This window comes from Callorhinus ursinus, unplaced genomic scaffold, assembly GCF_003265705.2.
Source record: "Callorhinus ursinus isolate GAN/ISIS: 27379988/994484 unplaced genomic scaffold, GSC_fseal_2.0 scaffold34, whole genome shotgun sequence".
Lineage (NCBI taxonomy): Eukaryota > Metazoa > Chordata > Mammalia > Carnivora > Otariidae > Callorhinus > Callorhinus ursinus.
Genome location: NW_027397096.1, coordinates 3484024 through 3509216, shown reverse-complemented (window position 1 = coordinate 3509216; position 25193 = coordinate 3484024). Strand labels below are relative to the sequence as shown.

General features: G+C 38.9%; 1 protein-coding gene and 1 pseudogene across 1 annotated transcript in view; one reads left to right on the top strand and one right to left on the bottom strand.

The window, feature by feature from the left end:
• The first annotated feature begins 636 nt into the window (after positions 1-636).
• Positions 637-25193, top strand: part of TAOK1 (TAO kinase 1) — a 156793-nt gene continuing 132236 nt past the window's right edge. Inside the window, exon 1 of the mRNA XM_025851456.2 lies at positions 637-1322. The gene's annotated coding sequence lies outside the window, so the exon portion shown is untranslated. The remainder of the gene's footprint in view (positions 1323-25193) is intronic.
• On the bottom strand, positions 23692-24648 carry LOC112808370 (L-lactate dehydrogenase A chain-like; annotated as a pseudogene).

Here is a 25193-nt window from a genome sequence, read left to right as displayed (position 1 = left end):
GAAGCTCTCTTTCCTGCGTTAGGACGCGTAGGACTCTTTAGTTTGTTTGCTGCTCCTGTTTCCAAAACTTATCGTCACTCAATCTGCTAAAGACATAAACCAAAACTTCACAAGAATTTGTCTCTTTCCTATCATTACCAACATACAGGGTGGTTTAATCTGTATTCTCAACTCTTATTACCATTCCAGAAGTTCTTATAAGTTTTTAGAATCTCAAAAACTCAACTACGTACTGCTTACACTGACCAGATTACCTCTGAATTCCACGGAGTAGTTGAACCAAGGTGTGTAAGAACTGGATATCCTACATGCCAGGGCAACTTCTCATTCGCAGGGTTTGGGAGGGCGGATGTTTTGGAAGTGAGAACAGAGGAGGAGAGCTGATAAACTCTTCTTTCTCAGATTTCAGGGTGAAATGAATGCACCTGATGCCCGCGTGGCAGAAGAGTTCCGCCAGAGGCGTGCGACAAGGCTGGACTGAGGCTGGGATGCCGGGTACCCGGGAGACTCCGCCCAGTGCAAGCACTTGCGCGCTCCCGTGAGGGCGCGCACGCGTTCGCAGTCGTGTCTCGCGCAGGGTCGGGCCTGTCAGGCGGGAGATCTCGCGAGATCGGAGACTGGGATGACTGTCGGGAGGAGGGGAGTGGTGTCGGGGAAGGGGGGGGAAACCTGGGCAGCGGCCGGGCTCTGTGGCTTCAGGGTTCGGAGAGAGAGAGAGAGGGAGGGTGGCAAAGATAGTGAGTCGGTGCCGCCGCCTGTCTGAGGAGAGAGGAGGGGTCCCGCTTGCCTGCGCCCTTCGCGGGCCGAGAGCGCGAGGCACCCGCGAACCTCTGAGGCCTCCCGGCCCCTGGGGACCCCGCCCCGCCGCCGGCCGGCCGGCCCGCGGCCTCTCTTCCCTTTGTGAGCGCCCCCTTCCCAGGGGTGGTGGTGGTGGCGGAGGGCTGTGCGTGGGCCCGCCCGCCGAGGGGCCGTGGCGGGGGACGAGAGGGCCTCGGCTGTGTGAGGACGGAAGGCGGCCGAGGCCCGGGCCGGTTCCCCCGAGGCGGCGGCGGCGGCGGCTCCCAGCCCTTCCCCGCGCCATCTTAGCTGAGCCCAAGCTCTGAGGGCGCCTCCTCGACCCCGGTCGTCCCCTCGCCCCCTCCCCCCCCGCCCCTTGTCGCAGAGCTTGGGCTGGGCGGCTTGCTGGGGCTCCGGGGGGGGGGGGGGCGGCAGTCGGTCGCCAGGCCCCCTCCTCCTCACTCTTCGCCCTCCAGCGTAGCGGCCACCCGAGCGCTGCAGGGGGCTGCGCCTGCCTACTCCGCCCCAGACCTGTCGGCGAAAGGGTAAGGGCACCTCTGCTTTGGGAAAGGGAGACATGGAGGGGGCGGGGAAATTCGGCCCACTCTGGCCTCTCCGAGAAGGGAGGTGGGGGTGGGGTAGGGAGGGAGACAAGGAGGGTCTGTAATTTCTGTGGGTGGGGTGAAGAAGCTGGTGAGCTAGGCGCCCTCCCGTTTTGAGGGGCAAGAGCAATTACATCCCTTTTTCCTGAGGGTCACCGGAAGGGGTGGTGGAAGGGGATGTCTCGAGGAAGGTGTGGCTCTCTTGGGGAGACTGGGTTGATGTGCACCCCGATTTAAAGGCGCGAGGTCCCTTTCCCTTCTCATCCCTCTGCTCCTCCCTCTCCTCCTTTGTAGTGTCTGTATTCTTGGGAAGGGTAGCCTGCTGGGTGGCTTCCACCCCTGCTCAGGAAATCTATACTCCTACAGGGGTGATGGAAGCGTTTCTCTCCCCCTACCCTTCCCCCTTCCCCATCCTTTAGTCTACTGCAATGCTGCAGAAGTCCAAGGCAGTTTCTTCATACACAGGCCCGTGTATACACTGAAAGGGAGGGGGAGCTGGAGAGGGAAGTAATGGCGCTTCCCTTGGAAAGGTTACCCTTTTCCTTTGGTTTTAAATCGATAACAGTACTGGTTTAATATTCTTCCCCTGAGATCTGTCCCTGGGAAGTATATCTGTTCCTGTTGTTATTGTTGGGAGATATGGCCTCTCGAGAGGGACCCTGCCATGTTTGAACAGTTTTGATGTCTCTCTCGCTCTCTTTACACACTAGATTGACATTTTTTTTGGTGAGGATGTTGGGTTTTCACTAAGATTCAAATAAAATAAATTTGTACTCTTTCATGGCCTTCTCCTTTTGTTTTCTGTGATTTTAGTAGTTCTTGAAGAATTTTTAAAGATTAATGCATACAGGCAGGCCATCTATGGACATTCTTCCCGAGCTGTGAATTTTTAGGGTTCATACTATTTTGTATAACATTGGAATTGGATTTTCTGAAAATGATTAGGTTACAAACCTTTTTGTAGAAATGCTTTTTTTCTTAAGGAAATGAGAAAACAGACACTAATTTGCCTAATTATGCTGTGATAGGATCTGTGTTAATGTAGTCAGTAAATCACTTTTCCTCTTCTTTTGCTTCATGTCAGATTTGTTTAAAACAAATCATCTTATCTGCTTTACAGTAGTACTTGTTGGTTTTGTCCTTAGTAGAGTAGAAGTAAATAAAAAAAATTGTAACATTCTGGAAGTGTGTTGCCAAGTGCTTTTTGTGATCAAACAGTAGTCTGAAGTCTGTTCATACTTTTTTCTTTAAGTATTTAGATTTACTGATGAAGTGATTTCAAAATGTTTCATATATAAATGTTCTAAGATTAAATTTTTTTTTTTTTTTTTTTTTTTTTTAATAAAAAATTTTTAAAATTAATTTTTTTTTTTTTTTTTTTTTTTTTTTTTACAAAGCAGCGAAGACTACAATTTGTACAGCTATGGGTTGTTTAGATATTTTACTAACAAGTTGTATTTGGTGTTTAAGCTTTGCTTAGTGGGTGACTTATTTTAAAATACTTCCGGATACTATATATATTTAATGTTGTTCATCAGAGCTTTTTTGGTGTGTTTGTTGGGTTTTGAAACCTGTTTTAAGACAGGGCTTTAAAGATGTTAGTATAAGTAGTGTTAGGCACTAATTTCATTTCTGTCCTCTCATTTCATGATTTTGATATTTCATTAATGATATGTTAAATCAGTTTATTTTTCCTCAGAAAGTAGAATTCTTCTTGCTTTCTTTATTCCCTTTTTATTTTTAACTGAATTCATTTTGACTTAAACAGCACTTCTCATTTGAATCTTTCATGGCACAAAGCTGCATTGTGGTATGTAGAGTTTCCCCTTACATGGGAAATTCTGCCATAAAGTCTAATTCTGTATGTTATGGTTTGTTGTTGATAATTCATATATACTAGTATGTATAAACCCAAGCATACTGCTCAGCAAAGAGTGACTTTTTGTTTTGGAAAGGTGCAGGCAGAGAAGATTTGTCAATAAAGGCTACAAAACTTAAGGATGTACACAGAATATAAGTAAACTACTTGCTCAGTTTCCAAAATGCATGCTAAAACTAAGAGATACTCTTAAGGACAACTAAAAAGAAACCCTCTTTTCCATAGCTTGTAGGAATTTTAAAAGTGGTAAAAGTATGTTCTTTATCAGTTAGATAAATTCATTATTAGGGAAAAACTGCCTGAGGATTATTTCAGCTGACCTCGATGCCACTGTCAGAATACTGAGAGCTAAGTCTGGGTTTGGTTGATTCCAGTTTAGTATGGTACTTATGTTTCAAAATAGTTCATCTACAAAATGGCAGTGTACATCACTTCCTGTTCTTTCACAACTGACTCTTTCTCTGGATTCCCTTTTAATGACTTAACTTTTGGCATTCTGATATCTGATTTGTTAATTTGGTTATAATTCTCATGTTTTATAGATGGAAGAATTTCTGAGAATCAACTGGGTTTAATAGTCTAAGATTATCTTGACAGTAACTAAACGTCCTTCCAAACTAAAGGACAGTTTCTCAAACATATTTAAACTATGAGAGGTTTTAAAGAAATATAACAGTGTACAGGACCAAAAATGTGAGTGAACTGAATAGAAAATAATTATTGCGTTTTCTATAATACAGATTTGGGAAGAACTATGGATATGGTAATTAATTGAATGTGTGTTAATATTAAACAGGCTTTCTGTATATCAAGGCACATACATATTTGGTCCCATGTTATGATGCCATTTCGTTAATAAAAAAGCGGATTAGTTACAGAACACCAGAAAGACTAGGTGCTCTTTTTAAATTTTAATTAATTAATTAATTTAAAAGTGGGCTCCACACTGAGCCCAGCATGGAGCTTGAACTAAGGACACCAAGATCAAGACCTGAGCCTGAGATCAAGAGTCTGACAGTTAACCAACTGAGCCACCCAGGCACCCCAAGACTAGATGCTCTTATCTAAACGTAAAGAGTATAATTTATTTTAGTAATTTGCTGGTACTTATGTAAATACTTAGTAAATCCAGAAATTATCTAGGGGCCAACTGTTGGCATTGAAATTAGATTTGAGATTAGTCTGTTATTCACATTACCTGGAAATAAATTCTGTGTTTTTCATTTGACTGATTTGTGTATTAAAATCAGTTAATTTTTTCTTTGTATCCCTTTTGGTTATCAGTAGTGTCTGTTACAATAATTGCATTCATACTATTTTACCTTTTATAGGAGTTTTTTGGTATGTATTAGCTGCTGTTCAGTTCAGGATCATATATGAATAAGTCTTTTTTTTTTTAAGATTTTATTTATTTATTTGACAGAGAGAAACAGTGAGAGAGGGAACACAAGCAGGGGGAGTGGGAGAGGGAGAAGCAGGCTTCCCGCAGAGCAGGGAGCCCGATGCGGGGCTCGATCCCAGGACTCTGGGATCATGACCTGAGCTGAAGGCAGACACTTAACGACTGAGCCACCCAAGTGCCCCTGAATGAGTCCTTTCTAAAAGTGTTATTTCTCTAGTCAAGTCTTGCATAAAATTGAAATTGTTCTGTTAAACGGAGCGCCAGTGTTGTGTTTGTCTATGTTTAGGTTTCTACATTTGTTCATGGCCGGATTGTTTTTTTATATTCTTCAAGATTTCAAATTTTAAGATATAAGTGAAAAAGATACAAACCTGTATTATTTCATTCCGTTACATTCCATTTTTGGATTAAAGTGTTTTATCTTTAGTGGTAAAAATTGATGTTTAATTTTATTAAAGATATCTCAGACCTTCTAAAAAATTCACATGAATTGAAAAGTAGTGTGGAGGGACTAGAAACAATTATTTTCAATTGGGATGTATCTGTCAGCATTTGGTAACAATTATTTCTATCAGTCTCTTCCATTTGTGCTAGAAGCAGACTTTTTGTTCTGAAATACAGCATCTTTTTACCTAGTGACAAAATTAAGTGGCCCATAAAAGGTGGAAAGGTTTTTCAAAATATAAGTACCTGGCATGTAAATAAAGTCAGTGAAAGTACAGGTATACAGCCTGTTAAAAATGCCAATGTCAGTGATATTTAAACATAATTACCTTTTTTTTTTGAGTTTTATTTTTTATGTAAGCTTTAGGCCCAAGGAAGGGCTTGAACTCAGGACCCCAAGATCAAGAGTTGCATGTTCTGCCGACTAAGCCATCCAGGTGCCTCTAAACATAACTACGATTTTTTTTAAAGACTATTTATTTATTTGACAGAGAGTGAGCACAAGCCCGAGGAGTGGCAGAGGGAGAAGCAGGCTCCCCGCTGAGCAGGAAGCCCTGACTCGGGGCTCCATCCAAGGACCCTGAGACCATAACTGGAGCTGAAGGCAGATTTTTTTTAACCAACGGAGCCACCCAGGCGCCCCTAAATATAACTACTTTTAATTGGCTTCTAACTGATGTTTAAAGTTGAGAAGGGGCTAATTTTTCCTTTCAATAAACTTACAATAGTGTTACGCAGATTTAGAAGTAGATGAATTATTCCATTTAAAAAGATATGCAAAGGGCGCCTGGGTGGCTCAGTCGTTAAGCGTCTGCCTTTGGCTCAGGTCATGATCCCAGGGTCCTGGCATCGAGCCCTGCATCAGGCTCCCTGCTCTGCGGGAAGCCTGCTTCTCCCTCTCCCACTCCCCCTGCTTGTGTTCCCTCTCTCGCTGTGTCTCTCTCTGTCAAATAAATAAAATATTAAAAAAAAATAAAAAGATAAGCAAAATTTAGTTTCTGAGAAAAGCACTGACAAATAATGGAATGGGACTAAATATTCTGATTTGAAGCTACTAATAATAAAACTGACAATATATCTTAATTTCACCATTTATTAGCTGTATAACTTCTTTATGTAGCTTTTTTTTAAAAAATATTTTATTTATTTATGTGTCAGAAAGAGAGAGCACAAGCAGGGGGAGCAGCAGAGGCAGAGGGAGAGGAAGGCTCCCCGGCGGAGCAAGGAGCCTGACATGGGACTCCATCCCAGGACCCCGGGATCATGACCCAAGCCGAAGGCAGACGCTCAACCAACTGAGCCACCCAGGTGTCCCTTTATGTAGCTTTTTTAAGCCTTACTTTCCTAACCTATAAAATAAAGATAGTACTCACTTTACAAGGTTTTTAGGTATAAATGGGATGACTCTTCTTAAGTACTTAACATATTGCCTGATACATAGTAAATGCTCAATAAGTTGTTGCCTATCACACTAGCACCAGCTACTTAGTAAATGTTTACAAATGAATACATGGAGTCTAATATTTAAGACTGAAGTGCATTCCATAATTTTGATTTGGATTAATACATCTGGAGCTTAAAATATATTTTTGAAAGAAATGATTAGAATTTCTAATCAAGAGTAGCTTACAACTTTTTGTACCCTTAGTGGACTTTAGTTCCACAAGACATTTTCTTTTTCCTTTGTGGGTAAAGCTTATCCTAAAGAATGAAATTTTCTTTCCCTTTGGTTCTTGATTTTTATATTTAAGAGTCAGTTGAGGGGCGCCTGGGTGGCTCAGATGGTTAAGCGTCTGCCTTTGGCTCAGGTCATGATCCCGGGGTCTTGGGATCGAGTCCCACATCGGGCTCCCTGCTCCTTGGGAGCCTGTTTCTCCCTCTGCTTCTCTCTCTGTCTCTCATGAATAAATAAATAAAATCTTAAAAAAAAAATATATATATATTTAAAAAAAAAAGAGTCAGTTGATGTCACTCTTATACTTCCTGGAGCTCTTTTCACCTTCCTAGCTTTGAAGGCATCCAAAGTACTCATGTTCTCCTAGGGTTATTTTTATAGGTATCCTTTGTGTGTCCTTACCTTGAAGTGCTTTGTATTCTACAATGTACTAATTAACAAACATTAAGTGATGATCATATGCCAATAAGACATGGTCTCTGCCCTGGAGGAATTCTGTCTTTTCATTTTTTCCACCTCCTGAATATTTTCATAAAGTGGGTACTTAGGAAAGTAACAACTCCAGTGGTTGTCAGTTCCTCTAAGCCAGTGCTTTTCGAACTTCAGGTTGTGACTTATTAATGGCTTGTGAATTCAATTTAGTGGGTCACAAAAACAATTTTTTAAAATGAATAAGAGTAGCAAATAATAGAATGTGGTATGTAAGTAAGGGTAAGCATTCTAATAAGAACCTTTTTTTTTTTTTTGCTGTATTTTATGTGTTCTGGATACACAGTTTAATTTTCTTGAAATTTCTTTTTCAACTCATCCTTTTTACTTTTTGTTTATTATAGTAATCTCTACATCCAGTGTGGGGCCCAAACTCACAGCCCCAAGATCAAGAGTCTCATGGTTTTCCACTGAGCCAGCCGGGCACCCCAGCATCCTATTTACTTCTAATGTCTCTGAAGTATGATATTCTTGTTTTGTTCTTTTTCTTTTTTAGTAAGTCTGCTTTCAATCTCTCCTGATTCTAGTCTCTGGTCTGTTTGGTAGTTATGTTATACATATTTACCTTTCTTAGGCCTCAAATCTTGTTAGGGTACTGAGGACTCTGTCTAAAAGATTGTGGTTAGGGGAATCCCTGGGTGGCTCAGTCGGTTAAGCGGCTAACTTTGGCTCAGATCATGATCTCAGGGTCCTGCGTTGGGCTCCTTGCTCAGCCGGGAGCCTGCTTCCCCTCTGCCTGCTGCTCCCCCTGCTTGTGCGCTCTTTTTCTCTGACAAAAAAATAAAATCTTTAAAAAAAAAGGGGGGGATCCTGATTAGGGTACTAGCAATTTTGGGTGTGATGGTAACTTCTGAGTTTTTTATATTTTTTTATACATATTCGGGAACCTGTGTTATCATGTATCTAGAGTCAGATCCTATGTCTATGATTACAGTTTCTTAGGAATTGCAGAGTTTATTTTGGGGGCACCTGGGTGGCTCAGTTGGTTAACCGTTGGACTCTTGATTTCAGCTCAGGTCATGATCTCAGGGTCCTGGGTTGGACCCACTTTGGGCTCTGTGCTCAATGGGGAGTCTGCTTCTCTCCCTCTGCCCCTTCACCCGCTCATGCTTGCTCGCTCTCTTTAAAATAAATCTTAAAAAAAAAAAGAATTTATTTTTTAAAAAAGGAAAACTTTATTTGGAACATATTGAGAAAAATGTCTTTTTATTTGGTCCATATGTGGATTTTAAAAATACTGCAACATGTATTTTAATAGGATTAGAAGGTGACTGTTTAAATATATTAAGTAACTATATTAAGTATATTTTTAAAATTTCTGTGTGCTTCAGTACATGACATCTAACCATATGCTTATGTTTTGGTTGATGTTTTTAGTCCAGTTCTAGTGGTTATGAGTCTCTAGTTTGTATTTTTGATTGATTTCTTCAAATTTATTTTCCCTGAGACTGAGAAATTTCAGAAAAAGTTGATAAACAGCATTTACTAAACAAGGTCAAGGTTTTTCCTTTTTTACACTTAGAAATTTAGTGTTACTCAAAATTGGGAAAGCTTTCTCTCTTTGCTAAAAGCATCCATACTGTTAATTGTAAAGACTAAAATTACTTATTTACCTGTAACTGTACTTGATAAGGAAACTTTACTCTTTATTGTTGCATAGAAACTATAGTATGTGTGATAGTATTTAATATGCAGTGTTTCAGTAATCTCATGCTGTATATATGGTAGATGATGACTGTGATGTATGGACCATCGCATTATAGGAGTATGGTATTTGTTTTTGTTTTTGTTTTTTTCTTAGAGTTCAAGGGTTCTGAGTCCCAGAGGAGCAATATAACGTGTTCACTCTCAGATTCTTTACCTTTTGGGGTGGGGGGGCATAGGAAGAGAGAGAGAGAATCTTAAGCTGGCTGTGGCCAGACGCAGGGCTCAGTCTCACAACCCTGAGATGACCTGAGCTGAAATCAAGAGTTGGATGCTTAACTGACTAAGGCACCCAGGCATCTCTCAGATTCTTTACTTTGACGTATAGTTGTTGGTGCTAATTTCCATTATCTAGAAAAGCAGAAATAATTTGAAAATAGAGTAATGAAAAGATCCTTCCTTTTATTTTCAGTTTAGGTACTGACAAATATTTTTGTGTATTATGTGTGAATGTTCAGTTCTATAAAATAATGCTATAAAACTTTAAAGGGATTTTAAGAAGGAAAAGAGGTGAAAATTTTCTATTTAGGAAAGAAATGTCCTATAATAGACTTGGTTATTAGCAATGGAAAGTATGGAATTTGGATATCTTTTTGTTTACATGGCATTTTGATTGAACTAATTAAACATACAAATGTATAGTAAAATGGTTGGAGAGAACCACTGTGTTCAAGAATAGCATGGCTTGGAAGAAAATAAAAATACTGACACATGAATTTTGTTTTTGTAATATGTATTAGATAATTCAGTAAGTTAGAAGAATAAGTTTTATAAGAGTTTATTTACTATAGTGAAAGATGTTAATCCAAAATCCTAAATAATGGATTGTTACCAAATGAATTTTTTCTTTCTCTGGCTGAATACATATGAAGTAGATGCTGTTTATTATTTAATAAATAAGGGTGTGTGGGGGTTTGGTTTATATTTTACTTTGATTTTGCATTTAGTAGTTTTAGTATTGGAATTGAATTAATTTTGTGCCTGTAAGGAGGGCCAAATGTGACTTTTGAAAAAACATTTTTTTATAATCATGAGGAATGGACCTAATTTGAAAGTTGTGTTTTGAGAACTTTAGATAGGAATCAAAAAACTTGTTTATCAGATTTGGAATGTAGATATTTTAATAGTGTATCATTCTTTAAAAAATTTGCCTTCAGTTGGATAATTAGCCTCCCGATATTTTACTCTAAACAACTAAATTTAACAGGCATCTGGTTAATTTAAAAGTCTTAGAAGTACGGATTTTTATTCAACTCTCCAGGTGTTGGTGTGGAATACATTAGGGTAGGAATGGTGAAAGATACAGTAAGCAAACACCTAAAATATGCTTTATGACTGTCTTTGAGGTGGTACATCCAGTCATTAACAATAAAATGATTCTATTTTTGAGGTATATTTATTAAATAACAAAAAAACTAGTTGTTTTTGACAGTTTGTTAAAGTGCACCATCATTTTGTTAAATTATATTGGATTGAAGTTAAGGGGAATGGTATCCCAAATTTTAGTAACCATTATTTTACTCTACCTTAATCTGGTGGCACTGTGATATGAGATTAAAACATTTTTTTTGAAAGTGTTCTTTTTTTAGTCCTCTTGAAGTATAGTCATTAAGCTGTTTGGTTTACTCATGCTTAACTTAATATGGAAATCAATTTCAATGTAACACTTTTGAGATACTCAGGTTATAACTTATGTTTTATTGTTATATACTATGAAAACACCAAATCAAAATAGTAATTGATGAATTCGAATTTAAACTACCAGCATAGGGTGCCTGGCTGACTCAGTCTGTAGAGCATGTAACTCTTATTCTCAGGGTCATGAGTTTGAGCCCCACCTTGGGTGTGGATCCTACTTTAAATAAATAAATAAATAAATAAATAAATAAATAAATATCTTTGGAAGAAAAAAAGGCTACCAGTTTAGCCAGTAAACTGTGTAGCTTTAGCTTTATTTTAATCAAAAGAAGATTCAGTAATAATACATGTATTTATTATAGATCTTTGAGTTCTGTATTCTAGGCACCGTTTATTACACATTTTGAGTGCTGTTTGCTAAGTACTGTGCCAGGATACAAAAAATGGGTAAGACTTGATCCTTCCTGTTCAGTTTAGTAGGGTTACAGACTTGCAAATAAGTACCTACGATAATGCAGTGCAAGGTTTCTTTTTTTTTTTTTTTTAAAGATTTTATTTATTTATTTGAGAGAGAGAGAGAATGAGAGATAGAGAGCACGAGAGGGAAGAGGGTCAGAGGGAGAAGCCGACTCCCCGCCGAGCAGGGAGCCCGATGCGGGACTCGATCCCGGGACTCCAGGATCATGACCTGAGCCGAAGGCAGTCGCTTAACCGACTGAGCCACCCAGGCGCCCCCAGTGCAAGGTTTCTTAATCATGGCAATATTGACATTTTCGGGAGGATAGTTAATTGTTATGGGGATCTGTGCTGTGTATTATAGGATATTTTGGAGCAATTCTGGCTTTACCAATTAGATGCCAGTAGCACTCCCTCCCTGCCCTGTGACTATCAAAAATGTCTCTGGACATTGCCAAATGTCCCCTGGGGATCAAATTCATGTCTGATTGAGACCCACTGGTGTAGTGAATGCTAAGGTTATGGGAAGTGGAATGTACAAAGAGTTGTTGTAGCACAAGTGAAGATAGAGTTAAGTGATACTTAGGTGGAACGATCCCTGAGGGAATGAGATTTTATTTAGGTCTTGAAGAAAAGTACGAGTGGAAAGGATATTAAATACCTGAGAGCATGAAAGATCGTTATCTAAGAGGGTGATTACTAATGGTTTGTGGCTATAGTTTATTTATGTGGTTTGGGATGGATATTTGGTAAAATGAAGGTGAAAAGTTACTTTGGGGCCATCTTATTCTTTTTAACTAACTGAGACATCAGGGTGTAATATTAAGTGTAAGCTTCTTGAATTTTTGCAGATGTATACAGTATATAACCATCATGCAGAACATCATGGAACATTTCTAGCACTTCTTACAGTTATTTCTTGAAGGGCCGTTTTTGCTGTGCTCATAACTGGTGTGAAAATCATATAAAAGCAGGAGTGTGATATGATTATATTTTAAAAAGATTACTCTGGACATATTATGGAGAATAAATGGGAAGAGATTATATGTAGGGAGACTGGTTAGAAGGTTATTACAGAAGTCTCAATAAGGAGGAGAGCTGATACGGATTTGAGAGAGATTAAAGCAGAAAAATTGATGGGATTGGGGATTTACTAGAGGTAGGGGAAAGGATATGTTGAGGATGACTTTGTTTTTGTAAGCAATAAGCAAAGTATAATGATTTTGGCTTTGATTGTATATTTGTCAGGAGAGATCAGGTAGTGTTATGGAAACAGTTGAGAAACGTTAGTGGCTTTTAATAGGACATTTTTTGCTTGACATGCTATATGTGTACTGTGGGTTGGTGGAGGATTCTGCTTGTTCTTGCTGTGCAGGGTCTCACATTGATGGAAGCTCCATCTCAACACGTGGTTCCGTAATCTCCATGGCAATAGGAAGGAGACTGTTACTAATAACTCACTGGCTCTTAAAGTGTCTAGAAGAGCGTCCTGTCGTTTTGGCTTATTGTCCATTGGCCAAAGCAAGTATTATGGTCTCAATAGATTTCACAGAAGGGGTAAGGAAGTGCCGTCTTTCTGGTGTGTTCTGAAGAGAATTTCAGTTCTAGTAAATATTTGTCATATGTTGAGTTATAGCTTATTTAGTCTTTTAAAAAGTGAATTATGTTGAAATTTATCTAAGTTTTAGTAGTAATAAGAGCTGCCAGTTATTGAACTAAAGAGTTAGTTGTACTCTCCTTGGTTAAATAGAATCTACTTGGTAGTAGGATGGAGGGAAGAAAAACAAAACTTTTTGATTGACCAATCACATACTGCTAATTTTTAAAAAAATTTTTAAAGATTTTATTTATTTGAGAGAGAGAGCGCTTGTACATGCACTAGCAGGAGGAGAAGCAGGCTCCCTGCTGAGCATCCCACATGGGGCTCTATCCCAGGACCCTGGGATCATGACCTGAGCTGAAGGCAGACGCTTAACTGAGTGAGCCACCCAGGCAGGCCCCGCCCCCCGTTTTTTGTTTGTTTGTTTGTTTTTTGTTTTAAGATTTTATTTTTAAGTAATCTCTACACCTGTCCTGGGGCTTGAACTTAAAACACTGAGATCAAGAGTTGCATGCTGTACACACTGAGCTATGAGCCAGCAGGGTGCCCTAAAAGCTGCTGTTTCGTATTCATTCATTTTTTTTTTTTACCGTCTTCTTATATCTGCCTGTATCATAATAGAGTTATTATTAGTGTTTCAGTGTGAAAGTTTTTCATCAGTTCTTTGTGAAATATTAGTGTATGTGATTTATTTCTCTGTTACTCTTCCTTAGTGAGAATTTCCTTTCAGGTATGGGAATTGCTAGTCTTGGGGGTGTTGGTAATTAGGATAAGAGGAAATCTGGCTGTTAGGAATAGAAAAGTCAAAGTAGAAGACTGAGTCAGGATTTTGTAAGAAAACTTTAGGAAAGATTAAAGGAAACAAATCTGATTTGTGAAACTGTCTTCCTCTCTCTATTGAGGGAAGGAACTGGCTTATATTTGAGAGGCTAACGGTACTTTGACATGAAGTTAATAGGCAGAGCCAAGGCTCTCTATAATGGGAAAGGCCTGTGAGAAGTAAGTCAAAGCATTTCTGTCATACAAGCTATCCATGCATCTTGGGATTACGGTTGTCTTTGGGAGGTCATCAGCTTTTGCCTTAAAATCAAAGGCTTAAATAATGGGAAAAAGTTGAATTATTTAGAATAAGTTATAACTATACATGATATAAAATTCAAAATATTCAGTAAGATATATCATGAAAAGTAAGTTATCCTCCCATGTCTCACCCCTTCCCACACTCTACCCCTTTATATGGATAACCACAATTTCTTGTGTATCCTTTCAAAGATAGTCAGTATTAAACATTTGAATGGTGGATTAGGCATCAGGGGAAAACCCTCCTAGTATGCATCTCTGCAGAAAAGTAGTACACATTTACAAGCACTTCATCAAAAACTCTGAGGAAAGACATGAAAAATTTATAGTTAGGAGTGTCTGGCTGGTCAGTCGGTAGAGCATGTGACTCTTGATCTTGGGTTTGAAGTTCGAGCCCCATGTTGGGTGTAGAAATTACTTAAAAATAAAAATTTATAGTTAGTAAATTAACTGTGTGGTACACATGGAAAATTTAGGATATGTTACTGGTATTCTTTTAGTAATTTAATGTGTGCAAAAATATGCAAAAAAATTTCTAAGAGCATAAGTCTACTGGTGACCTCAGTCCTTCCTGACCCTGTTTTCTTTTTTAACATTTAAAGTGCCTAAAAAACATTAATTTATTAGGTTGATTTTCAGGGAGCAGGACTTTGAGTTTAGAGAGACTCTTTCCCGGTTTGCAAAATTCTATGTTAAATGCTAGGGGATAAAAGGTGTTCATGAAAGACATTTTAGAATTCACAAGGAAAATAAAAAATATTCATGTGTGGTCTTAAGTGTCTTCCTTGTAATGCTTAACACTGTTTATCATCCCCTTCCTTCTTAAAAATTTTATTTTACTGCCCCCTTACTCTAGATGTCTCTTAGCACTTGATACTTTTCTTCATTTATCTCTCTGGTTCTCTTTCTCTGGCCTTCTCTTTCCACTGCCTCTCCCAAATTCATTATATCCAACTGCCTACCTGAGAGTTCTTATATTTCTTGGATATTCATAGATATGTCATTTTTAACACATATAAAATGAACTCATCTTTTTCATCTCCCCTTACTAAAGGTTCCCCTTATTTACCTAAAAGTTAATAATTTTTTTGTGTTTTTTTGGTTTGTTTGGTATTTTTTAGTTAAAAACGTTTTTTAAAGTCAACTTTACCTGGGATGCCTGGGTGGCTCAGTCGTTTAAGCAAGCATCTGCCTTTGGCTTAGGGCATGATCCCAGAGTCTTGGGATGGAGTCTTGCATTGAGCTCCTTGCTCAGCGGGGAGCCTGCTTCTCCCTCTGCTTGCTGCTTCCCCTGCTTGTGCTCTCACTCTCTCTCTCTCTGACAAATAAATAAATACAATCTTAAAAAAAATAAACTTTTTCAAGTTATAATTTACTTGCAGTAAAATTCACACATTCTTAGTGTTCAGAAAACCATCAACTAAGTGAAGATAAAGAACATTTTTCTGTCCTATGGAAATTCCCTAGGCTCCTTTGCAATCAGTCTTACCCCAGTCTATTCCTAGGCAGCCACTGGTGTGATTTCTATTATTCTGAATTAGATTTGTCTTTTCTAGAGTGTCATAGAAATGAAATCATCTAGTATGTATTTTTGTTTGTTTGTTTTCTTTCTCTTGGCATAATGTCTGTGGTATTTATGTTGCTGCGTGGATCAGTAGTTTATTTCTTGTATTGCTTAGTAATACTCCAGTGTTTGGTTATACCATAATTTATTTATCTGTTTACTTGTTGATTGATATTGGAATCATTTCCAGATTTTAGCTCTTAGAAGTAAAGCTGTTATGAACATTTATGTGCAAGACTTTTGTGGCCATTTATTTTTATTTCTGTTGATAACCTTTCTAAAACCTTGCAAGCCAAAAACTTTGGGATTGTTTTTGATTCTTTGAACCTCTTTCTTCACCTGTATTCATCCAGTACATTATGAAGTCATGGGGTTTCTTCCGTTGGAATATGTTTCATCCTTTGTTCTCTTTTCCAAGGACCTTTAATGTTCTTGTGAGAAAGTACTTTTTATTTTGTGAAGCCTTATTTCAGGAGTAGAAGATGTAAGGGTGATTATGCAGATGGTGCCCTTCCTGGGTGAGGTTTATAGTCAGGTGGGAATGCAGACTGATAATGGTGAGAGGATGATGCTGACTTTGAAGTTTCAGGTTGGGGAAAAGGGATGTTGCTGTTGGATGCACTCCCTCCCTGTAAACACAGTTTTAGTAGGTTGAAAATGCCACTCTTGTTTGTCTTGGTTTTTGTTTTGTTGTATATTCATAGGTATGCATGTTGTGGTAAAAAAGTAAGTTTGTTATCATGGTTGTTTTCATTGCTGTGTAACCTTGAGCAAATTACTTAATCTCTGTGGGCCTCAGTTTCATCATCTGTAAAATGAGGGTAATAATAATACCTGTCATACAGGATTAATAAGAGGATTAGATGCATTATTACACATGTAGCTCTTAGAATAGTACCTGGCATATTGTGTTATGTACGTATTAGTATTATTACCCTAATTCTACGTTACTTTAAAGTCTATCTGGGGGCGTGTGGGTGGCTCAGTCGGTTAAGTGTCCAACTCTTGATTTTGGCTGGGGTCGTGATATCAAGCGCCGCGTTAGGCTCTGCACTCAGTGCGGGGTCTGCTTGAGATTATCTGTCTCTCTCTTTTGCTCCCCCTGCTTGTGTTCATTCTCTCTCTCAATAAAATAAATAAAATCTTTTAAAAAGATAAAGGCTGTCTTTTCCTTTCTTGTTTCAGTTCTTCTTACATATTGCTGTGATTTATCCTCTAACACACCACTCTTCTGTTACCTGCTCAAACCTACAAAGGCCCTGTATCATCTGGCAACTATTTATGTATATTTCTTTCAATTGTAGTAAAATATACAAATAGTAAACTACACAAATGAAGTTTTATAAATGTATCTACCTCTCAAATTAAGCTATAAAAAGTTTCTAACATTCCAGAAAGTTCCCTCTTGTCCCTTCCCCCTCAGTAACCATCCATCCCACATCTGTTCTGACTTCTTTATCATAGATTACTTTTGCAAACATGTCTTTTTTTTAATTGAAGTATAATTGATGTATAACATTATATTAATTTCAGGTATACAACATAGTGATTTAATATTTGTATAGCAAAATGATCACCACAATAAACCAAAAAACCTTCCTCTCCAAAGTACCAAACATGGCATTGAATACAGTCTAAGGAGGGAAAATAAAATCTCAAATCAGTTTTAAAAATTTTACTCAAGGGGTGCCTGGGTGGTTCAGTCAGTTAAGTGTCTGACTCTTGATTTCAGCTCAGGTCATGATCTCAGGAGGTCCTGAGATCAAGCCACGTTGGACTCTGTGCTTAATGGGGAGTCCGCTTCCCTCTCACTGCCCCTCCCCCTGCTAGTGCATGTGCACATTCTCACTAAATCTTAATTTTTTTTTTTTTTACTCAAGAGGCTCCTGGCTGGCTTCGTTAGTAGAGCATGCAACTCTGGATCTCAGGGTCATGAGTTTGAGCTCCACATTGGGGGTAGAGTTTATTTTAAAAATAAATAGGAGTGCCTGGGCCGTTCAGTTCATTGAGTGGCCAACTCTTGATTTCGGCTCATGTTATGATCTCAGGGTCCTCAGTTTGAGCCCCACGTCTGCTCTGCACTGTGAGGAGAGTCCGCTTGAGATTCTTTCCCTCGCCTCGCCCTTGCACTCGTGTGCTCTTTCTCTCTCTATCAAATAAATAAATGTCTTTTAAAAAATCTTTAAACATAAACATTTTATTCTCATTTAGAAAATTTTTTTTTTTTTAAAGATTTTATTTATTTGACAGAGAGACACAGCAAAAGAGGGAACACAGGCAGGGGGAGTAGGAGAGGGAGAAGCAGGCTTCCCATTGAACAGGGAGCCCGATGCGAGGCTCAGTCCCAGGACCCTGAGATCATGACCTGAGCTGAAGGCAGACGCTTAACGACTGAGCCACCCAGGCGCCCCTCTCAGTTTTAAAATTATACAAGACTAACAACAGATGACAAATGTATACCTTCAGCTTGCATTAATGGAAGAAGCCACACAATATGTGTATTCAACTTAATTTCCAGTATATAACCACACCTTTTCTGATGATCCAACTGTTTTCTGTAAGACTTCTTATAGAATAACTATATTAGTTTTTTCCTATTAAACCTAGTGGGCATTGTGAATCTTATTTATGACTATTTCTCTTACCTTATTTTGAACAAAAGCAAGGAAGAACAGACAGATTCTCAGCCCCTTTCTTTCATTAGGAAATAGAAAATATGTTAAGAGGACAGCTCTCATGTTAAGTATTCTGACCAACAAAACAGCCAAACACACACCACAAAAGAACACAAGGGAATTTTTGGAGGTGATGGATGTTTTTAGTACCTTGGTTGCAGTGATGGTACATAAGCAGGTGTGTGCTTATGTACAAACTCATCAAAATATATACACTAAATATGGGCAGTTTTTTAAAGATTTTATTTTATTTTTAAAGATTTTATTTAGAGCACGAGTGGGGGGAAGGGCAGAGGGAGAGGGAGAAAGAGATTTTCAAGCAGACTCCGTGCTAAGTGAGGAGCCCCTTCATGGGATCTCATGACCCTGAGATCATGACCTGAGCCGAAACCAAATTGTTGCTCAACCGATTGTGCCACTCAGGCACCCTGCAATTTTTTTTTTTTTTAAACATTTGACAGAGAGAGAGAGAGAGAGAGAGAGGGAGAGAGAGTGTGTGTGTGTGTGTGTGTGTGTGTGTGTGTGTGTGCATGCATGAGCAGGGGAATGGGCAGAGGGAGAGGGAGAGAGAATCTCAAGTGAATCCCCACTGAGTGCAGAGCCCCACGCAGGGCTCATGTCACAACCCTGGGATCATGACCTGAATGAAATCAAGCATTGGACACTTAACTCCATGAGCCACCCATGGCCCCAAGGCGGGGTTATCTTTCATTCATCTTTTATTATTTAATGAATATTTGTTAAATGAAATTGCAGTTGTTCCTTTATTTGTCTTTCCCATCTAATCATTTCTGAATCCCCAGCATCTAGGAATTGGCAAAGTCATAGTAAATATTGAATGAATTATGTGTATTTTGGTTTACTGGTTGGTTTTGATATTGTCTAGTTAAATCAAATGAAAGCAAGTGGTTTAAGCTTGATAGAAGAAAGCTTGATTTTCTTGTAGTACCTTTTCCCCCATGAGTTACTGTGTATATTTGGGCATTGGAACATGGAGCATTATTAAACTTTAATTATTTGCTATGATAATTTCTTTCAATATATGATAACTGATACTCTAAATTTTTAATTTTTTTAACCGATGTTTTGCTTTTTTTTTTTTGGTGATTGTCCTTTTACTTAAAGAGCTATTACAGTAATTGCTTAGAATAAAATGCATCTCTCACTTGCTAATATTCTGGCGTGTCATAAAAATTCATTAACTGTGGGGGGCGTCTGGGTGGCGCAGTTGGATAAGCATCTGACTCTTGGTTTCCCCTCAGGTCATGATCTCAGGGTTGTGGGATCTCCCTGAGTCGGGCTCTATGTTCAGCGCAGAGTCTGCTTAAGAGTCTCCTCTGTCTCCCTTTGCCCCTCCCCCTGCTCTCTCTCCCCCTCTCTCTCTGTCAAATAAATCTTTTTTTTTTTTTTTTTTATTTGACAGAGAACAAGCAGGGGGAGCAGCAGAGGGAGAGAAGCAGGCTCTCCACTAAGCAAGGAGTCCAACGTGGGGCTCGATCCCAGGACTCTGGGATCATGACCTGAGCCAAAGACAGACACTTAACTGACTGAGACACTCAGGTGCCCCAATAAATAAATAAATCTTTTAAAAAAATTCATTAACTGTGAAGGAGTAAGTATTGTGAAAATTTAATATTTCTTCTATTGGCTTAATTATAGAAATCAAAGTAAGTGCTGGGATATTTTAATACATAGCTCTCAGTTATCAGAGATTATTATAACTTCAGAGATTTCACTAGAATCGGGCATTCTTTTTTACATTTTTCCCAGCTTTTTAATTAATATACCATAATGTGTTTAAACATTTTTTTGTAATAATTTTAGGCTTTCAGAAAAGTTGCAAAGTTAGTAGAATGTTAAGATATGCCTTTCAACCCTAATCTTATATAACCATAGAATGATTACCAAGACAAGGAAATCAACATTGGTATAATATTATGAACTTAACCTTAGTCCTTACTTGAATTTTACTACTTTTTTCACTAATAACTCTTCTCAGTTTGAGGATCTCACACTACAGTTTGTTATGTGTCTTTGGTCTTTAATCTGTGATGGTACCTCGTCTTTTATGACCTTGACACTTTTTTTTAATGTTGACACTTGATGAGTACTGGTCAGTTTCTTGTTTTAAAGATTTTTATTTATTTATTTAAATATTTGATATTTTTATTTGAAAGAGGGAGAGAGAGAAACAGCATGAGAAGGGAGAGGGCCAGAGGGAGAAGCAGGCTCCCCACTGAGCTGGGAGCCCGATGCGGGACTCGATCCCAGGACTCTGGGATCATAACCTGAGCCGAAGGCAGTCGCTTAACCAACTGAGCCACCCAGGCGCCCCTTGGTCAGTTATTTACTTATTTTTTTTTTAAAGATTTTATTTATTTGAGAGAGAGCATGTGCATGAGAGGGGGGAGGGTCAGAGGGAGAAACAGACTCCCCGCTGAGCAGGGAGCCTGATGTGTGACTTGATCCCGGGACTCCAGGATCATGACCTGAGCTGAAGGCAGTCGCTTAACCAACTGAGCCACCCAGGCGTCCCTGGTCAGTTATTTTTAATATGTCTCTCAATTTGGGCATGTTTAGTGTTTTCTCATGAATAGTTTCTTTTTTTTTTAAGATTTAATTTATTTATTTGACAGAGAGAGAAACAGTGAGAAAGGGAACACAAGCAGCGGGAGTGGGAGAGGGAGAAGAAGGCTTCCCACAGAGCAGGGAGCCCGATGTGGGGCTTGATCCCAGGACCCTGGGATCGTGACCTGAGCCGAAGGCAGACGCCCAACCGACTGAGCTACCTAGGCGCCCGTTGGCTATGTATCTTGAAGAATATCTCCCATCTAGTTTTGCCTGATATTTTTCTCCTGATTAGCCTGAGATGATGGGTTTTTGGAAGGAATATCGTGGATGTGTAGTGTCTTCCCCAGACATCCTATCGGGAGGTACATAATGTCCATGTGACAACACTGATGATACTAGCCTTCCTCACTTGGTAAATGTAGTGTTTGCCAGGTTTCACTACTGTGAAGTTACTATTTTGCTCTTTCCCTACTCTGTTTCTTTGGAAGTGAGTCACTAAGTTTAGCCCATCCCTTAAATGGGGAAGAGGCTCATGAGATTTTGATTTGCATTTCCTCGATGTCTCTTCTGTGCTTATTTGTGATGTGTATTTCTTCTTTAGCTGAGTGTTCAAATTATTTGCCCCTCCCCTCCATTTTAAAATTGGGCTGTTTGTTATTACTTAGTTATGAATCTTTATATATTTGGGTTTAAGCCCTTTATTAGATACTTTTTTTTTAAAGATTTTATTTATTTATTTGACAGAGACATTGAGAGAGGGAACACAAGTGGGGGGAGTGGGAGAGGGAGAAGCAGGCCTCCCGTTGAGCAGGAAGCCTGATGTGGGGCTCGATCCCAGGACCCTGGGATGATGACCTGAGCCGAAGGCAGATGCTGAACAACTGAGCCACCCAGGCACCCCTATTAGATATGTGTTTTGCAAATCTTTTCTCTTAGGCTCGTTTTTTATTTTCTTAATATTATCTTTAAAAGAACAGAAGTTTTCAATTTTGATGAAGTTTGGTTTATCAGTTTCTTTTATGGGTTGTGTTTTTGGTTTTATATCTAAAAAATCTTTGCATAAACTAAGGTCACAAAAAATTTTTTGTTCAATACTTTCATATAGAAATTTTAAAGTGTGAGGTTTTACATTTAGGTCTTCTATTTATTTGTTTTTATTTTGTTTTGTTTTAAGAAACTTTATTTTCCATTATTTCCATTTATTGCTTTTGTGGAAGAGCAGCTTAAGACTTAATGAATGATGGTAGGCAGGTTAATATAAGATGCCTCTGTGAGAGTCTGGTGGTCAGCCCTGGGATCAGTAACCACCAAAAGTCCTGGCTCCCAGGAGGCTGCCTGGATCTGGTTAGTGAATGTTTCCAGAGTGAAGCGGCCAGCAATAGGAGTGGCTCCAGTTGCAGCCACAAACATCAGTGCAGCTTGCTGGCCAGTATTCCTGCATGATATGACTCTGACATCAGCTGGGTTTTCAGTGGTAACAATGGCACAAGCTGCCAGCAGAAGCTTCTCTCAGGTTCTGTTCAGATTTATGGTGTAGATGCCATCACTCTTCCTTTTGTAGATGTACTGTTCCGTTTGGAAGTCAACCCACCTAAGTGGGTTCCTGCTCCAAGGAATTTGAGGACATTCCCGTCCTTCATTTGCAGGACAACTTGAGTTGTCATTTTGGAGAGCATTGACCCTTTAACGATATCAAGTCTTCCAATCTACCACTAGGGTATATCTCTGCATTTATTTAGTTTATTTTTTATTTCTGTCATCAGTGCTTTGTAGTTATCAGCATACAAATATTGTACATATTTATTCCTAAGTATTTGAAGATTTTTGATGTTATTGTAAATGTTACTTTTTTTCCTCCAACTTTCAATTTTGTGTAAAAATACAATTGATTTTTGCAACCTTGGTAAATTCACTTAGTACTAAGTTCACGTAGCTATTTTATAGATTATTTGAGATTTTCTAAGTAGACAGTTATGTTTATGATTAAAGACCGTTTTATTTCTTCCTTTCCAATGTGAATGCATGCCTTTCCTTCCTCCTCCTCCTTTTTTTTTTTTTTTTTTTTTTTGCCTTATTGCACTGGCTAGATCCTTTAGTACAATCTTGAATAGATGTGGTGAGAGTGGATATCTTCATTACGTATGATATTAACTGTAGGGCTCTTACAGATATTCTTTATCAAGTTAAGGAAGTTTCTTCTATGTTCAGTTTGCTGGGAGTTTTTGTCAGGAATGAATTGAACTTTGTCAAATGCTTTTTTTTTTTTTTTGCCTCTACTGAAATCATATTATTATGCTTCTGAAGTCTAATATACTGAGCTTTATTGATTGATTTTCACTCCAGGGATGAACTCCACTTGGTGTCATGATACATTATTATTTTCATAAGTTGCTGGCTTCTACTTGCTGATATTTTGTTCAGAGTTTTTGCATTCATATCCTTGGGAAATACTGGTCTATAGATTTCTTATTCATGTCTGGTTTTGGTATCTTGGTATTGTTGACTTCATAAGTTAAGTTGGTAAGTGTTTATATGCTAGACGAGTTTATGTAGAACTGATGTCCTTCCTTCCTTCCTTCCTTCCTTTTTCTTTCTTTCTTTCTTTCTTTCTTTCTTTCTTTCTTTCTTTCTTTCTTTCTTTCTTTCTTTCTTTCTTTCTTTCTCTCTCTCTCTCTCTCTCTCTCTCTCTCTCTCTCTCTCTCTCTCTCTCTCAGCAGGGAGGGACAGAGGGAGAGTGTCTCAAGCATCCCAGGATGTGGTTGGACTAGACATGTTGGGTGAAGGGACCAGGAGTTAAATAACACACAGTAACTACATACCTGGTTTGAAGAGCAACTGCAGCATATGCAACACTGGCAGTGGTGTCTCTGAGGTGGTGGAACTGTTTTGCATTAACCAATTCAAGACTACACGAGATAGGTATCATCTAGCATCAGGATATGGCTGCAGGGTTTTGTGAACTATTCCTATTTGTAACTTTAGGAAACTGATGTTTTTCCTGGGTCATTTAAATATTACTAGAGTAACCGATAATAAGGACAATAATATACACAACCCCCAACTAAAATCCTGTTGTAGCATAGACAGTGAAGTGGTACAACATGAGAAAACTTCAAAACAGCAACTCTTTTTGGGTTACCCCCAAAGTGTATCTGCACTCTTCTTCAAATGGGCCTCTGTCTCAGGCATCAGATTAACCTTCACTATATCTGAGATTCCATTCTGTTCCAAGATGCAAGGAACACAGAGGAAGGCATCATCCTTTATTCCATAGAGACCCTTAATCATGGTAAAAATTGGATGCACCCACCAAAGAAGATTCTTCATTATACTTTCTGCCAAATCTGCCACAGTCTTGTGGCCCAGGATGTGTAGTCTTTCACTTTGATCACCTCATAGGCATTGTCGACTACCTGTTTGTGAACCTCTTTCCACTGTTGCTTATCTGTATCAGTGCCAAAGTCAGGGCACAGATTTTTCTGGGAGACACCAGCAACATTTACTCCATACAGGTACACTAGAGTCTCCATGCTCCCCAGGGACCCACCCATGACAGTTAATGAGTGAACTCCCAGCCTTTCCCCCATTAGGTAATGGAATTGGACTGAATCCAGATTGCAACCACTTCCAATAAAAAGGTATTTTGGGAAAGCTGCTTATCTTCCAAGCCGTATGTCACGATATCTACTGGATTGGAAACAATAAGCAACTTGCAGTTTAGGCTGTATTTTACAGTATTAGGAATGATGAATTTAAAGATGTTCCCTTAATGCTGGGCCAAATTAAGATGGCTTTCTCTCTCTTGCTGACATGCCCCAACTGTGATAATAACCAGCTTGGAGTTTGCATTCATGTTACAGTCTTTGCCAGAGACAATTTTTGGTATAAGGTAAAGGCTGCCATGTTGGAGAGCCATCATATCTCCCTTCAATTTGTCTTCCGTGACATCCACAAGAGCAAGTTCATTTCCAAGTCCTTTATTAAGAGAGTGATAGCATGGGCCGTGCCAACAGCACCAGCCCCAACAACTGTAATTTTATTCTGGGGGGTATAGTCTGGATTCTGGATCCAATGATCCATGAGAGTTGCCATATTGGATTTAGAACCATAAGGAATCGGGGTACACGTCTGGCAGGCAGGTGGGCTGGCCGGCAGCATTGGATTCAGACTTGGCGGCAGCAGCTTTGGTACCTCTGCCATTTGTTATTTAGAATTGTTTGATTTCCAAATATTTAGGAATACTCTAATTTCTAACTCTGTGGGTCAGAGAATGCACTGTAATTCTTTCTATTTGTTGACACTTGTTTTATGGCCCAGTGTATGGTCTAGTTTGGAACATTGGTTAATGTTCCATAAGCACTTGAAAGGAATGTGTATTCTTTTTTTTAAAATTTTTATTGTTATGTTAATCACCATATATTACATAATTTGTTTTGGTGTAGTGTTCCATCATTCATTGTTTGTTCATAACACCCAGTGCTCCATGCAGAATGTGCCCTCTTTAATACCCATCACCAGGCTAACCCATCCCCCTACCCTCCTCCCCTCTAGAAACCTCAGTTTGTTTTTCAGAGTCCATCATCTCTCCTGGTTCATCTCCCCCTCTGACTTACTCCCCTTCATTCTTCCTCTCCTGC